Source organism: Rhinolophus sinicus, chromosome 2 (assembly GCF_057876585.1).
Source record: "Rhinolophus sinicus isolate RSI-liver-muscle chromosome 2, RSI-T2T, whole genome shotgun sequence".
Taxonomy (NCBI): domain Eukaryota; kingdom Metazoa; phylum Chordata; class Mammalia; order Chiroptera; family Rhinolophidae; genus Rhinolophus; species Rhinolophus sinicus.
Window position 1 is genome coordinate 136,888,270 of NC_142502.1, and position 17,442 is coordinate 136,905,711.

Here is a 17,442-nt window from a genome sequence, read left to right on the forward strand (position 1 = left end):
AATGAAACAAACGTATACCTGTGTATGGTCATAAACTTTCTCCTGGGTAGAGGAACTGGGTGACTGGGAGACAGGTGTGGGAGAAAGACCTTGTCATGTAGTCTTTTGAACCAGAGGCAAGTATTATCTATTCACACCAAAAAAAAAAAAAAAAAAGGAATTAAATTAAGAAAAAAACCTACGGGTGTAAAGACAACACAATAGAGTGAGAGGACATAGGGTTAGATACCTGAATCACCAAAAATTTTAATTTTAATTAAAAAAAAAATGATTCCCAGTTCAATTACATCAGAATGTCTGGGGGTGCAACCCAGGCGTCAATATTTTTCAAAGCTCTCATATGCAGCCAGCCAATGGTAAAAACCACAGCTGTAGCATGACTTTGGGTGTTTTGGCTTCAGTCTTCAGGCTGAACATGCTTCAATGTCAGCATCTAAATCTGACTCTTCCTCCCGCTAAGCATCAGCTTAAACCCTTTGTGCTCTCTGATCTTTGTATCTGTTCCAGGCCCAGCAGCATTTGGTTCTTATCTTTGTGGCTGTCTCATCCCTCCCCTCTGGACAGCAGGAGCTCAGTTTTCTTTTAATAAACTTGCCAAAAACCCAAGTAAACTTCCTAACCTCCTTCCGGTCACTTCAATGGGGGGAAATGTATTACAGTACTTCTAATGAAGAGGGCACTTTTCCTAGCAGGAATGAGTGAAGGCCCTGCCTCTCTCTGCCGCTCTCTCTTGATGACTTCAATTCAGATAGTTTCAGGTACAAGGAATAGAGCACTCTGGCTCCAACAATAAAAATATTTGTTGTTTCAAATAAAAAGCTGCCTGGTGGTGGGTCAGGCTCCAGGCTAGGTGTGTCAGGCCACTGGCCCTACTTCCCTGAGAATCTCCTGGACCTGCCTTGTTCCTGAGTTGGCTTCACCTTCTTGCTGATAGTGAGAGGGCTGCAACAGGTCTAGATTTTATCCTCAACCTTCAAGATCCAGAGAAAGGGAAAGGAATTGTTTCCTCCTGGGTCTCTTCCTTATAAGGAAAAAAAACATTTCCTAAAACTCCCGGGCAGCCTTCTTTCCCCTTAATCTCATTAGTCAAATTGTAGCAGTACGCATTCCAATCCAGTTATCTAGAAAGAGGAATAGGATTATCACGGTTGGTTTACACCCATGGTTCTCACCTGGGGAAGATTTTGCCTCCCAGGGGACATTTGACAACATCTAGAAACATTTGTGGTTGTTTCAACTGGAGTCAGGGGTGGTACTGGCAGAGATGTGACTCAACATCCTATAATGCACACCACACCCTCACAACAAAGAATTGTCCAGCCCAAAATGTCACGAGTGCCAAGATGAAGACACCTTGGCTTAGAATAATCAGGGCCTGACCTGAGGACAGGATCATCTTCTCCAAGTCATTTGAGAGATTCCAAACAATGTCAGGTTTTTTAGGGAGAAGAAGGGATGTAGCAGGCAGCCAACAACCTCCCGACCTTACCGCTTCATAGGTACTGGGGTCCAGCATCCGCCTCCTGCAGAGTAAGCCACATGGGGAAGTTAGAAATTGATAGTCTAATCACAATAGATTACATGGATCTAGAGTCCCAGAACCCAGTGGGGCTAACATTTTTGATTTAATATTTATAGTTCTGTAAAACTGACATCTGGCACTCACAATGCCCACAGGACACTTGCTCATTGGTCTATCCAAGGACATTACAAATGTGCTTCTCTAAATCTTAACAGAGAGGGAAGTGTGACATTACTATTGGTAGGATTTTAGCCATGGTGGGAAGTGTTAGGTTGGCTTCTCCCACTTGCAACATTTACGTAGCTCAAGGGGTCATGGGAGTTCAGGGAGTCAAGATTAAAGTATCAGCTAAAACATCCAGAAGAACGATATATCCCTGTTCTTTGGTTTTTGCTGAGACGGTTATTTTTCTAGTATCTCTTTCGCCTAAAAACAAAACCACTGATTACAAAGACCAACTTTTTTGGGCAAAGAGTAGGGTTGACATGCCATCCTGGGAATTGTGTATCTATGTAGATTTCTGGTTCTATTCTAAACCTTAAGCTGGTTTAATTCATCCTATGGATCATACCCCTATAAGTTATAGTTACTACCTGTGGTAATTAGTTCTGGCCACCAAACATTTCTAATTCTCCCCCTAAGTTCATGATAGGATGGCATAACCCTGTTCCTTTACATTTAGATCTGGTCAGGTGACTTGCATTGGTCAATGAAAACTCCAGCAAATGCATACACAAAAAAACTGAGCTTTGGGTACAGAGAAGCACAGAGAAAGAACATTTGTCAACCTGGATCCCTAAGTGAGGATGACACAGAGCAGAGTTTCCATCAACTTGTAATAGACAAGTATTAATAATATAAGGAAGAAATAACCTTTGTAGTTTTAAGCCACTAAGAGGTGGGTCGTTAATTGCAGCACTATAACCCATTTTACCCCGAGTGATACAATTCCCAAAATGTTGGTTCCCCTCCAGTCATTTGTTTCCTCCTACCATCTCCTCCTTGTGTTGCTCCAAGTTTGCTCTTCTCCATCTAACCTGCAACTTCTGCTTTCACATCCCAGTACCTACAGTATGCCATCTGGGGCCCCCATTTTGTGCCCAAGAAATCCCCCTGTATCCTCAGCTTCCCCACAGAACGTGCCCTTCACCCCTGGGCCTTACCTGTACCCTGGCTCTCCTCTAGAAGCTCCTCCCACACACCTCCAACCTGAGGGTTGGGAGGTAAGATTGGTATTCCCAGTCCCAACGCTGCTTTTATCTTTGAGTAAAAGTCCTTTAAGACTCATGGCCTCCAGCTGTGTTACCCCAGGTCTTTCCTCGTTTAACCGACATCTGGTCCCTCCTCTTTCACTGCCCCCTTGAGCACCTGGATCATCGTTTCCTCTCTTCTCCAAGTCCTGCAGAATCCTGGGAGACTTCAGTGACCCTATGGATAGCTACCAAACACCTTGTCCTCAGAGCTTCCTGACCTTTCCAAATCCGGTGACCTCTATCCTCTTTGTACTCTGGCCACTTTCTCTAAGGCTATATCCTAAACCTCATCACCACTCAGAACTACTTCCCTTCTGCAGTTGAAGCTGTGATGACTACTGTGGAGGGACAATGAGATGCCTCAATCTTCTACTTCCCAACTGTGTCCTAGAACAGAGGTTCTCAAATTTTAATGACTTATTCTAATAATCTGGGGATCTTGTTAAAAGGCAGCCTCCGATTAAGCTGGTCTGGAACAAGACCTAAGATTCTGCATTTCTAATAAGCTCCCACGTGATGGCCAAGCCGCTGGACCATGGATCTTACTTTAAATCACAATGAGCTAAGTGTCCACGAGCCCCAGCTGCCCTGTGTTTCCTGTTCTTCCTATGAAGAGCCCGCCGCTGCCACTTTGAGCTCTAATCAATCCCTCATGTAACCCCCAACAACTGAGACCTACTGTGCTTCCCCGAAAATAAGACCTACCCCAAAAATTAGCCCCAGTTAAGATCATCAGCCCGACGGATGCATTTAGTGTGTTATGACAATGTTCCAGAAGAAGATGACATGACTGTATTTGGATAAATGTAGATTGTTGTACATGAAACAATAAGACATCCCCCGAAAATGCGCCCTAATGCATCTTTTGGAGCAAAAATTGATATAAGACCCGGTCTTATTTTTGGGGAAACACAGTATCTCAAGGAGTCCAGTGAACTGTGGGTTCTGTCTGGACTCTTACATTTTCACTCTCAATTTTTTAAAGGGTCCCAGATAAATGATTCACTGTTCTTCAATGCATAGCACTCTCTCATCAGCTTGTGAAAGGTACCTCTATTTGTAGTTTCTTTCTTTTCATTTTTTTAACCCTTCAATCCTAATACTTGTACCTTTTTCCTCCCCAGCCCTTGTCACAGGCCAGCACTCTAATATGTTTGATATATTCCTTACACAGTAGAAAGTTTGCAAACTTAATTGTCTGACCTCATACACATGGATTCAACCTTGTAAAATGAGTTTTGTATGATTATATTTTTAAATTACATCAACGATGGGCAATTTTAAAAGGAAAAAAAAAAAATGAGACTTTCCTATGAGGTCTGTGGAGCTTCTCCTGCCAAGGTAGGTGGGATTCATGTCCCCTTATTTATATAGGAAAACAATGCACCCTTATTTTTTGAACCAGCACCAGTGAGTCTCTGTTTTTCGCAACCAAAATAATCCAAGGAACATACTACCTCATGGGTTGGTTGTGAGTCTTAACTGAGAGTAAGATGTGGTGTCTAGACCTCCCCGGCCCCTTTCTCGTTAAGTGTCAGAGCTTCTTTGGTCGTGGTTCACAAAGGGCTGAATGAAGACAGATTTGGGCCAGGATTAAGGATTCAGTCTCCATATGGCCCAGTTCGCTTTGCCAGATACCACGAGAACCCCTAACGCTAGCCTAAAATCTTATTGTAATCTCTTTGGCATAATGATAGAAGAAATTCAAGAGTTTCACACAGGCAGCTGGACTGAACTAGACAGACAGATCAGTGGGCAGAGTAAAAAGCCCAGAAAGAGACCCAGAGACACATAGGGATTTAGTCTATGCTGACGGTAGGGTTTCATATCAGAGAGGAAAAGATGGATTAACTAATAAAACAGTGTTGGAACATCACCGTGACCATCTGGGAAGAAAAATTAATTTGGAATCTTATCTCTCTGTTTATAACAAAGTAAATTCCAGATGGAGCAAGAAAACAAAATTTTATATGTAAAAAAATTATTAGAAGAAAAGCCATGGGAGAATTTTGGTAATAATTTCCATTTAAAGCTTTTCTAAGCATCACACACAAACCCAGATGCCTCAAAACACAGATTGAGCTAAATTAATTTTTTTAATTCAAGACAAACTCACCATAAACTTCCTAAAAACACAAATAACTTTTGCAAATCAGTAACAAAAGACCATTTTGAAAAAATGGGCAAGAATATGAAAAGTTCATTGAAAAGAAAATATAAATGCTCTAAACATAAAAATATACTTACGATCACTTATAATAAGAAAAATTAAAATTACAATGACAATACATTTTTCAGCTCTCAGATTGACAACATTGAAAGATTTTAGAAAATATATTGACAAAAATGTATGGAAGCAAGCACTTGTAAATTTCTCTAGAGGGCAATTTGACAATGTCTATCAAATTAAAATGAACATACTCTTTGACTTCTAGGAATATATTCACAAAAGTATTTAAATATGTGTGAAATTACGTGTCATTTTATTAATGTAAATTATGACTTGTCCAAATAATGCAATATTGTGAAACTATAAAAAGTTGTGAAGCTTTTGGATTATTGACACTGAACATATCATTCAGAGAAAAGAGCAAGATGCAGAACAATGTAAGAGTGGGGGAGGGGAAGGAGAGTGAAAATACATGCACGTTTGAAAGTGCATAAAAGATGTCCAGAAAGTTATGCAAGAAACTTACAGAGGGGAAGTGGGGACCGCGTAGGCATGAAAGGGAGGCCTAACATTTCATGTTTATCTTTTCATACTCATTGAATGGTATAGCGTGTGCATGATTATAAAATAAAATTAATAAATATTCAAATACCACCCATTTTTTAGCAGAAAGTTTGGTGTCCACTGGATTGTGGTTCTAATTTCTGTTGACTGTATATTCAAACAAAAAAGGGAAGTTTAAAAAGGAAGTAGAAAGAGACTATAGAGAGAGGATCTGCTTTTATTCTGGAGTTTGGTTTTTCTAGGCACTTAGTGATGAAGTAATGTCTGCTTTTTCAAACCATAGGAGCATGAGAAATGGCTCTCCCTTCCTCTAGAAAGAGAGCGACACGTAGCCTCAGAGAGTGGGCATCGCGTCACAAAGATGACATACTGATGGGTGAGACTCAGTGCAGGTCGGTGGGGCAGGCAGGCCACCGGGGCTCTAGAGGGCAGACAGTCAGCAAGACCAGAGTGAAAGACTTCATGAGCCCAGGGGTTGTTGATTCTGTAGTCGGGCCCCCAGTCAAGGACCAGAATGGTTGAGATCCCTCTGGAACACAGGGACCAAAGAGTAAAGGCAACCTCTGGACAAGGGGAAGAGAGCACCAAAAAAATAAATCAGTAGCAGAGGCAGAACACAGAGACTTAAAAGGGCAAAGAATATCAGGGTACGGGATAGGGAAGAAGAGGGAGAAAAGCAGAGGTTCAGAATGGCCGAGGCAGAGACTACCAATCTCTCTTTATTTTGTGTGTCTGGTGACCATATCAAGTCAGATGCCCTTCAATTAGTACTGTGCAGGTTGAGTTCACATTCAGTATAATGATGGTGTGTTAATATTTATCCCCACTTAGAGAATGATCAGCACACAATTCTGAGAGCTTTGACAGATGGGACTCTCAGAGAAGCACTCGTCATGGCATGCTTCAAGTTCTCTCAATATTGGTTCCGTGCTACTGTTTAATTCTTCCTTACCCAGCCCTGTATGACCCTGTCCCTCTTGCTCTTTAGGCATTCATTCATTCATTCATTCATTCATTCATTCAATGAGAATTTATTGAGCACCTATTTTGCACTGTATCAAGCCCAAAGAGACAGGGGTTACCATGACAGATATGATTCCTACCTTCATGAGGTTTATAGTTTAGAGAGGAGACAAACAGTTAAAAAGTATAAACCCAAATAAATATATAATACAAATTATGATACATGCAATAAGGAAAAAACATGTGCTCTGAGAGTGAGACGCCAGCAGCCCATTTTAGATGGCATGATCAGGAACAAAGCCTGCCTCAATGCACAGCTCTAGGCACAGACATTGCACATGGAAACACAAGGTATGTGGCATCCCCAGTTGCCAGCCAGGCAGAGCGGGGCCACAGAAACTTCCAGGAGAGAGAAAGGCGTGCTCAAAGGCACCAGAATAGGAAACATTTTGACAAGGAGAAGCCACTGTTAGAAGTACAGAGCAGGGCCAGCATAAAGGAAGGGCAGTGTGGGATTCACGAAGAAGATGGGAGGCCATGAAACGAAGGTAGGATTTTTATTCTAAATTTAATGGGAAGACAGAAGAGTACTAAACAGGTGAGTGACACGGTTCAATGTATACATCTATTTATGCCACCCTGCCTACTGTCTGGAGCATGGATTGGAAGAGAGCAGAAGAAGAACTGGTAACCAGTTAGGCCACTGAGTCAACCAGGCAAAAGATGAAGACGGCTTGGCAAAAGATGGTGGCTGCAGAAAGAGAGAAAAATGGATGGAATCAGGACATGTTTGCAGACTGAACTAACAAGAATTGCTGGTAGATTGGATGTGAGAGGTGAAGAATGACTCCAGGTTCTGGCTTCAGCCAGTGGGTAGTACCACTTATTGAGGCAGGGGAATATGAGGAAGAACAGGTTTAGTCGTTAGAGCCAGTGTTACATTTTCAACATGCTAAACTGAAAAGCTTGTAATAATTTAAGTGGTGATGACAGGTAGACAGCTGGTTCTATGAGTTTTTGTTCATATCAGAGATCTGGCTGGAGATGAAATACGAGAGTTGTCAGCATAGGGTTGCATTTAAAGCAAGGAAAAGGATGAGATCCCCGAGGGAGGAGGTGTGGACAAAGAAGCTTTACTTTCTAATGTGCTCGAAAATTTTCAGTCTCCCACACATTGTGGACCACACCACAGGAAGTGTTTCCAGAGCAGCTGAGAGCAAGTCCTCGCCGCCCTCTTTAGCTCTATAGACCGTGAAGCTCACTTCTCTCCTTACCAGCAGCTGTTTGACCAACCTGGTGTTGGTGGCACCCTGGGCTGGAGCAGAATGCCTCATTTACGAGGCTCTCAGCTCTCTGGCTCATGCGAATCCTCGATTTATTCTCTACCTCTGATTCTGGGTCTAGTCACGCGTTGATTCAAAGGCCCTTTAATTGTTTCAGGGCATAAAAACATTACACTCTGAGAGTTCAGCGAAACGGTGAGGATACAGGGAATGTGGAGGCATGCAGGATCTGTCTATTCTTCTTAACTCCTCGGTTTGTCTGGGTTCCAACATATCCAGGGCTTGGAAGACCAGGCGGCCTCAAGGAGAACTGAAACACCGATAGCTTTCTTACTAAGGGTATTCTTCAATAGAGAGAATTTGGTTGGGCTTTTTTGTCCCATCCAATATGGGTCCCCTGTACTGAGTTAGGTTTTTCTCCGAGCCACCTCACAATGGGTGAGCTCCAATTGCCTTTGATATGGCTAATGGTCCCTGGTTCAGTCCGTCATTGTAATGGAAACAAGGTTAGTTTCACTCAGTATACAGGCCTTGGCAACTGGAATGGATGCAGCTTCCATTTGAGCCCTCTCTCCTCAGAAAAGGCTGAGGATACCCCCTCGTCCCCCACTTTAGAGCATTGGCTTGAAGGAATTACAGTGCCTGGTCCTGTCTTTGCTATGACTCATTCTTATCTAAAGTTGCCAGAGTGTGAATCTCCAGTCCAGTGAGGTTATAAAGTAACAAAACTGGTGGCTTAGAAAGACCTTCAAGATGTGGAAGCTTACTCTCTTCAACTGCCTCGTGAAGTCTTTCATCGGGGTGTGTCGGCTGCTGTATTTTACAACTCCTATCTGCAAAGCTCTATATGCATTTTGTTTCTCTCAAACTTGAGAAAATTCTTGAGGAGAGTTTCTGAACTTTTCTCATATATCTCTTAATTATGAGCTCAGCATTTGGGTCCAAGCAAATAAGATTGATCCAGTTTTATAAAATTTCAAGCTTGTAAGGGCCATGAGAACTTCGAGGTAAAACAAATCAATATAGCTTGAAGACCTGGTCAGTGACGAATCATTAAACTAACCGTGTACAGACAAGTTGAACTTCCCTTCAGAGCAGAACTTCAGAAAAGCTAGTAGTTCTATCTCTAAGACATTTAAAACAATATCAGTGTAATAGAAGGCTCGACCTTTTCTGTCACCTGGAGAAGTCACTTGTGCATTATGGGTCCAATGGAGGAAGGAGATAGGGAGTGAAGGGAATTTGTCATGTTAAGAGGCAGTTCTCCACAGTTCTCTGGCATTTCTGCATATCTTGTGCCTTCATTCCAGAATATCTTTTCAAGGACGTCAGTATAGCAAACAGCTGTGGAAGACAGAGAATAGTGTCTCCTTCCAAACCAGGGGTAAGTTTGTCTACTGTTTGGTGTAATAAAGATAGTGCATCCCTTCAAGGCAAAGTTCAAGTAGGCTCTCTGTCCTTTAGAGAAGCATTAAGTTCCCTACATTTGGGGTTTGTCTCTTATAATGTAATCCACTACTTGTGCCAACATTACCTGGCTCTTTCATGTCACCCTGTGGAAACTGAGGTTTGATGAACCAATGCAAAAATGATGTCACTCTAGCCACTGCTATTGCTGTGAGTAATAAGCTGTCCTTTTCGTCTGACACAGGAATCTTGTGTCTTCTGCCAGCGTCCATGAGGCAGGGTTATTAGCCTGCAGGTGGGGTAAAATCTCAAACCCTTCACAGTTCTTGACAGTCAGGAACCTATATAGGTAATTTTAGCACAAGACTTAAGAGCGGTGTTAGCAATATTAAGAATTGCATTGGATCTTTCAAAACAAAATTCCCTGATAGCCAGATGGAAGAGTTCTTTTACTTCTTCAGGTTGTCACACTGCATGAATGCTGCATAGAATTACAATTTTTATAAGACTAAATTTGAAAGCTACTTCTGGAAGTTCTTCCAAAAAGTCCCAGCACTGAGCAAAGTTTAGGAGACAGGCAGTGATGATCATCTCTGACAATGGGCACACGACTGGATGAGATGTTTTCAAGCCCTCTGCACTGATAACAGCCAAGAACCTCACCCCATCACCACCACCAAGAACTTTCCTTCCTCCCTCCTGACAGAGGTTGGGCTCTTTCCTCCTCTTCCTACTGCTTCTCCCTCTGAAGTCCTTTAGATCCACCTGCTCCCTTCATCTTTGCTGCCTCCTTCATATTCCACACCCCATCACCTCTTTCTAACCCTGCTCCCAGATTCCACCTTCTCCCCTTCCAGTCCGGATCCTACATGGCCATCAGGGTTGACAGCTTCCCCATATCCCCGTCAGCTTCAGCAGGGGCTTTTAGGCCAGGCAAATCTGATGGCTGCTTGTATCTGTTTGATATATTGGACTTCTGCTAAGATTATTTTGAACAAAATGTTCTACTGCTTTAAAACTTTAAAAAAAAAAAAGATAAATGTCAAATCTTTAGTTTATTGTTCATAACTATATAATTAATATTGCCCATCCCCTAATCCTTCCCCCACTCTCAGAAGCCCTACATTTCAGACATTGCTCCTACATCCATATCACCTGAAGGTTGTTTGTTTTTTTACCATACCACTGCTTTGATCAAGACTCACTGCCCACAGGATCCAGGCCAAACTACCTAAATTTGTATTTATCACTCTCCCTGTTTCATCCTGTCCTACTCTCCTTCCTGACAAACCCTCCCCTCCAGTAAGTTTGGTCTCTTTCTGGTGTAGTGGAAACTCTCATGAGCCTTCCTTGAACCTTTGTTTACATTATGGCTGCACCTCTTCTCTCTTCTGTTCTCCTTCACCCTGGTCTCCCCGTCCCCCAGTGCTGCAAACACAAGACACATATAACTACAACAGACAACATCATCTCTGATCGCTCCAGCCCATGGAGAACACCCAGTGTGTGTGTGTGTGTGTGTGTGTGTGTGTGTTGTGTCCCCAATCTGTTAACTCTGTGAAGGCAAGAGCACCTCACTCCATACACTGCATCCACGCTGCATCTGTCTCCCCTAACACTCATACACTTAGCTTAGTACCTGGCAATAGCAGATTTCCAATAAATACATGTTGCTTCATGGACCTCAAGAATCTTTCTTTCTATTTTCCCCACCTTTCCACTCGAATAATACACATTCCTGATGTACCTACCACATTATCTCTGATTCTTCACTCATGCTATGTGCTGCCCCATCACCCCACTCTCCGACCTGAAATGCCCTGTCCTCTTCCGCCTTCATTACCTATTCAATTCGTACTTGTTCTTTAAGATGCAGTTCAGTTGTCACCTTTTTGTCCCACCTAAGTTCTGCGTCATCCTGTACAACTTCAATCATGAGATGGACTCATTCTTTGTCTGGATCCAAAGTTCCTTGATCTTATGGTTGGGTTAATAAATCCATATCACATTTTGTATCTTACAGGCAGATAATACACTGCTTACCTCGAATATCCTTTCCATCATGGCACCCATCCCCTTGTATTATAAATGTCTGCTTCTTTTTCTACCTCACTCTAATTGATGATGAGCTCATTGGGGGGAAGGGAGTGCATTGTATCCATCCTTGTGTTATCACATAGTGCATTCTATGCGCTCAATAAATATTTGCTAAATGAAAATGTGAGTTTTTCCCACTACTCAACTATGATATTTAATTTTATGTGTCAACTTGGTCAGGCTATGGTGCCCAGACATTTGATCAAATTATTTTGTAGATGTAATTACATTTCAATCAGTAGACTTTAAGTAAAGCCAATTACTCTCCATCATCATCCAATCAGTTGAAGTCCTTAAGAGAAAAATAATGATGTCCCCCAGAGAAAAAAAGGATTCTGCCTCTCTGGAGAACCTTGACAAACACATCAGTCATGAGGAAATAGAAGTGAAGTCAGCAATTGGCTAGGCTGATCTAGAGCTGGAAGTGGGCAGGGCAATTGGAGCAAAAGGAGAAGGGAAGGGGAGTAGAAACTTTGGGCATAAGAGTGACGGAGATAACGGATTGTAGAAGCTTAATCTGGATGGGAAGGACAGAAGAGTCCTCCAGGAGAGGGCTGATGGATGGTGAGAAAATGGAAGGATGACAGGACGGGAGTTCTCAATGAGGCTGAATAAACAGATTAGACACAGGTATAAGAATCAGAGAGTGGTATCTGAGGCTCCGTGTGGGTTTAAGATTTCCAAGGCGGTGCAGGTTCTGATCATAACATGGTCCAGATGTGATCACAGAAATGGACAAGTGAAGACTAGAGTAAGAAGGACCTTGTATTAATCAGAGTTCTCCAGAAAAACACAACCAATGGGACATGTATGTATGAAGAGAGGGATTTATTTTACGAAATTGGCTCAGGCCATAGTAGGGGCTGGCAAGTCTGAAATCTGCAGGGCAGAGCAGCAGGCTAGAGACCCAGGGAAGAGTTGATGTTGTATTGCATTATATTCCACATTTATTGTTTCAAATTTTTTACTATTTTAAGAAGTATTGAAATAAATATCCTTGTCTAAAATCAGATCAATTTTTGTAAGTATTTCATGTACTCATACATACAACTTTGTATCTTAAGACAATACTTTGTCTTTTCTAAAACATGTATCTCTGGACTATGGATCAATCAAATAAATGTTAAAATGGCAGAGGATACCAGGTCTTTGGGTAGAGACGAAGCCTGTGGGCCATGAGCCTAAGTCTATATAGCTTTTTTTCTTTCTTCCATGTTCTTTGTCTTGACTTGTCATGGTGTTCTTCATTTGCTATTCAATGTTGTTCTGAGTACAGAAAAATTAAAATGTTAAATTATTAGCATGAATTTTACGGTTCATCTTTATATTGTGCAATACCAGTTTTAAATGCAAACACAAGAGCATTTAACTGATATGCAGAATCACTGAAATTACAGAATTTGTATTTTGTAGCATGTGTACATGCATGTGCATTTCATTCTTACCAGAACAAAACTAATCTCCTGTCTTTATTTCACTTCGATGTATACACATTTCTACCAATACACTTTACCTTAGGTTAACTGATGAGTAAGGAAGAACTGAAAGGAAAAGGAACCATAGGTTGCCCAATCTTGCCCTTTCCTTCCATGTCATCATTTTCAGAGTAAGTGGTGGGCTGATACAGCAAGAAAGGATATGCTAGGGTTCCTTGATTGTTTTTGTTTCTCAAAATTCTTTCTGTATTTGATATATAATACATTCTAGTTGATCAGGTAACAGTGGCCTCTGGGGCTATAACAACCCCCCACTTATTCAGTCATAGACATAACACCCTTACCTTGTATTCTCTTTAAGTGTCACTGAGCTCTCACACATCATGAGTCCACCAGAATTCTGTGCTCATGCAGCATCATGAATGCAATACAAATGGGACAGCAAGGAATGGCAGACGAACATGTTTCACGTATCTCTGTTCACATGCATGCTCTATATGTCCCTTTGGACTTTACTGATTAAACACAAGTGTAAAGGCAGAATTATTAAGAATTTCAAGATGGCAACAGCAGCTCATTAAACCAAGTGTGGGGCCCTTCTAAGTGTGAGCCCTTGCGTGACTACCCAGGTCACATACCCATGAACACCCGTGTCTGTGATGAGACAAAGTGACATCATCAGATGGCACGGTCTTCAAAAGAGTTGGTGTTTGAAAAACAAAGGAGACAGTGGAGAAGTGATTTGTTAAGAGAGAGTTTGGAGGTACGTGATAACTTCTGCTTCCTGGTTAATATCCCAGGAATGCTGGAAAACACAGTGTATTCTGTTTGTAAGGTACATGTTTAACACAGATCTATTAAATAAACCGTTGGATCAGGGAATTTTGAATCCAGGCATAAGGTGGATTGTCCAGGATGACACAGAACTTGGGCTAATCAAAAACACTATGATCTGGGTCCCTAGGACCTCAAGGATTTGGAAGAAGATCCACAGAGCTCATTAGTGAGACAATCTAGTACTGGCCCAAAGGAGAAAGGGTTTTAGAAGAGGGTGGAGGAAAACGTATTAAGAAGAGCAACAAGATGCTAGAAGAATTCTGACAACCTTCCCCCACTCCCTAGGTGGGAGCTGGTGAATGAAAAGCCTAGTGCGCTCCAGAGGAAACCAGATTTTAGGGAGACGGGAAGGTTCTGTTTGTTTATTTGTTTGTTTGCTTTTAAAGAGATTCAGGCTATAGGGAGATTTGTTTACTACAACCAAGAGTTCCAGAGACATGTTGGAATGGGATTCTGACTGTAGCAGACCTTTGAAGCTTGGTGGGACCGGCTGGTCTCAGGTCCAGAAGGAACTCTTGCCGTTAGAATTGCCTTAAGACCAGCACACGCAGAGACCTGGCGATGCTGTGTTGAGACTCTCATGGTTGTCACCTCTCCTGTTATAGGTGCCCTTTAACCAGTCTCTCTGCTGTCAGTCCTACAGCATACCCATCCACCAACTACGACTATCTTTGTAAATACAACCCCCAGTACCTTCACATGGCTCACAAGGCAGCCTCCCATCCTTCCTCCAGCCTTAGCACCTCCCACTGCCCACTCAGCCCTCTCCAGGACAGCAGAGGGTTGGCTTTCCCAAACAAGCCAGCCCTTTAATGCCGACCTGCCTTGTGCCTTATAATTCTCTGCCTAGAATATTCTTTTTTCTCTGCCATTAAGAATCCACTGGTGGTTTTTTTTCAAGAGGCGGCGGAACAGCCTCCCCAGCAGACTCAGAGATGCAGATCTTTGTGAAGAGCCTGACAGGCAAGACCATCCCACTTGAGGTCGAGCCCAGTGACACTATTGAGAATGTCAAAGCTGAAATCCAAGACAAGGAGGGCATCCCCCTGACCCGCAGCATCTGATTTTTGTGGGCAAACAGCTGGAGGATGGCCGCACTCTCTCAGGGTTAACATCCAGAAAGGGTCCACTCTGCTCTTGGTGCTTTATCTGCAGGGTTGGTATCATCGAGTCTTCCCTCCGCCAACTCACCCAGAAGTACAACTGCGGTAAGATGAGCTGCCACAACTGTTATGCATCCCCGTACTGTCAGCTGCCGCAAGAAGTGTGGCCACACCAACAACCGATGCCCCAAGAAGAAGGTCAAATAAGGCCCCTCTACCACCTCTTCGACCCACAGGGCAGCCTCCTGCCCAAACCCCTTGGCCCTGGATCTTCAATACAATTTCCCTTTCATTGAAAAAAAATCCACTGATGAACTAGTACATTGGCTCTTCTAAAAATAAATAAATAAGCCCTGATTAGTAGCATGTGCCAATTTCTGTAGTGTAAACACTTCCACCATGGCTGATTTCAAGCTACCAACATATGTAAGGTCACTGAACAGGAAGTTGAGATGAGATGGGCAGAGTCTCGTCTTGGGAGCCAGGACAAACTGCTCCAACACACCACTGTACCTGAGCAGATCACCTTCCTTGCTTAAAAATTTCTTTCAGCAAATTGTACGTATCTGCAGATCATTATTAAGTAAAATACATACCCAAGTTAAATTTATGCATAAAAAATCACTGAAAGGATATACCCTAAAGTATTAGGTAGCAGAAGCATGGGTGATTTATTCTTCTTCCTCTTACTGTCCCTATGGTGAGTTGAATAGTGCCTTCCTAAAATTCACATCCCCTCGGAACCTCAGAAGGTGACCTTATTTGGAAAAAGGGTCTTTGCAGGTGTAATTAGTTAAAGATTTTGAGAGGAAATCATCTTAAATTTAGGGTAGGTCCTAAATCCAATGACTGGTATCCTTATAAAAAGAGAAGACAGAAACACAGAGTAGGTGATAAAAGACAGATACAGAGATTTGAGTGATGGGTCTACAACCCAAGGAATGCCTAGGTTTGCCAGCAACTAGGAAGCTAGGAGAAGCTAGGAGAGAGGTACCAGGTGGTTTTTCTCTCAGAGACTCCAGAGGAACCAAACCTGCAAAGTCTGATTGTGGACTTCTGGCCTCTTGAACTACAAGAGAATAAATTTCTGTTGCTTTAGGCCACCCAGTTTGAGATTATTTGTTACAGAAGCCCTAACACCGTCACATATTTCAAATGTTTCTATATAAATTATGCATTATTATATTTTTAACATAAATAAAAGCTTTATGGCTCTTCTTTTGCCTATCTGTTGAATATTATATTCTTATCAGCCTTCCCAACCCCATCCTGTCCCTCCTCACCTCAGAACTTACGCTTACTCTCTCTAACAGTGGACCGTCTTGCAGGGCCACTAACATACCACATCTTTACATATTCTATCCCCCAGGATAGGCCTCATGAGCATGTAACTAGTGCAGTCACACAGAGCTCCACACACAGAGGGTCCTCGGCTTATAGTTTAATACTCTGGGATCAATGTCTTGAAATTCTTAATAATGCTGTTTTTGAACTTGTAAGTGAAGTCCAGTGGGGGCAATGGAACATGCACTATGGGTGGGAGGTTTGGCTCATGTGTGGTCCCTCCACCTTCCTGGGATGAGTTCTTGGCCACCTGCTCCCTGACCTGGGAGCCCAATAACCCCCTTCCCACTCTACGACAGCTGCCACTCTCTGCCTGGGTGACAAATGGGTCATTCCTCCATTGTCCTCCAGCCCCAGCGAGGGCCTGGTGCATGGGTGAGTAGGGTCCGGGCTGCGCATACTTCCAGCAGGACCTAGCGGTAGTCATCCCTGCCCTGGGCTGGCTGGCACTGCCCTGGTGATGGTCTTTGACAGGTGATTCGGGGGGCCTCTCGCCCACCCTTGATCCAGGTTCTGAGCATGTCCCTGCAGAGAGGTTGCAATCTCTTGGGGTTGCCCAACAGACACGGGTTGGGGCAGTCGGCCCATAAGAAGGAGAGATTGATTTCTTAGCTTCTTAACCAGGCCTCACATTTTCACTGTACACCAGGCCCCACAAATTATGTAGCCAACCCTGCTGTACCCTCTACCTGGGATGCCCTTTTTCTTTTCAACCCTGTTTAGCACAATGTAATAATAACAATCATTTATTGAGCTCTTTACTAAGCACTTTACGAAGCATTTCAGACTGCAAGGAAGACAAGACATAGAGGCATGGTTGTAATTCCAGGTAGTTTGGGAGTAGAATAAGTGCAGGTAAAGCAGAGATCGCTTCCAGGTGAGGGATCTGAGAGTCAGAGGTGTCAGAGGGACTCACAGCAATTCAGTGCACCCCTGACCCCTTGTTCTGTGAGAGGCACAGGTGGGAGCCTCTGTCCTTGGATAATGGGAACAAGGAAGGTACGGCCATAGAGTCTGGAGAACCAGCAGGGAACACATTGTAACACCCAAGAACTAGATGACCCAGTGCCTTCTGAGGACCTCTTTTGGGTTACTTCCAAATCTCTTTAACCCAAAGAGAGAAGCAACTAGATTTGAGCAAGCACTGTGAAGTCCATCCCTCACAGACACTTCTTTTTCTTTTTTCTTTTTTTTTAATTTGTTTTTTAAATTTATTGGGGTGACAATTGTTAGTAAAATTACATAGGTGTACAATTTCAGGTGTACAATTCTGTATTACATCATCTATAAATCCCATTGTGTGTTCACCACCCAGAGTTAGTTCTCCTTCCATCACCATATATTTGATCTCCCTTACCCTCATCTCCCACCCCCCACCCCCCTTACCCTCTGGTAACCACTAAACTATTGACAGACGCTTCTTTACCAGTAAATAAAACCCCAACTAATCATTCAGAGGTAAG

General features: G+C 42.8%; 1 pseudogene; it reads left to right on the forward strand.

Moving 5' to 3' along the window:
• Window positions 1-14,461: 14,461 nt before the first annotated feature.
• LOC109457402 (ubiquitin-ribosomal protein eL40 fusion protein pseudogene) lies at window positions 14,462-14,842 on the forward strand (annotated as a pseudogene).
• Window positions 14,843-17,442: the final 2,600 nt, after the last annotated feature.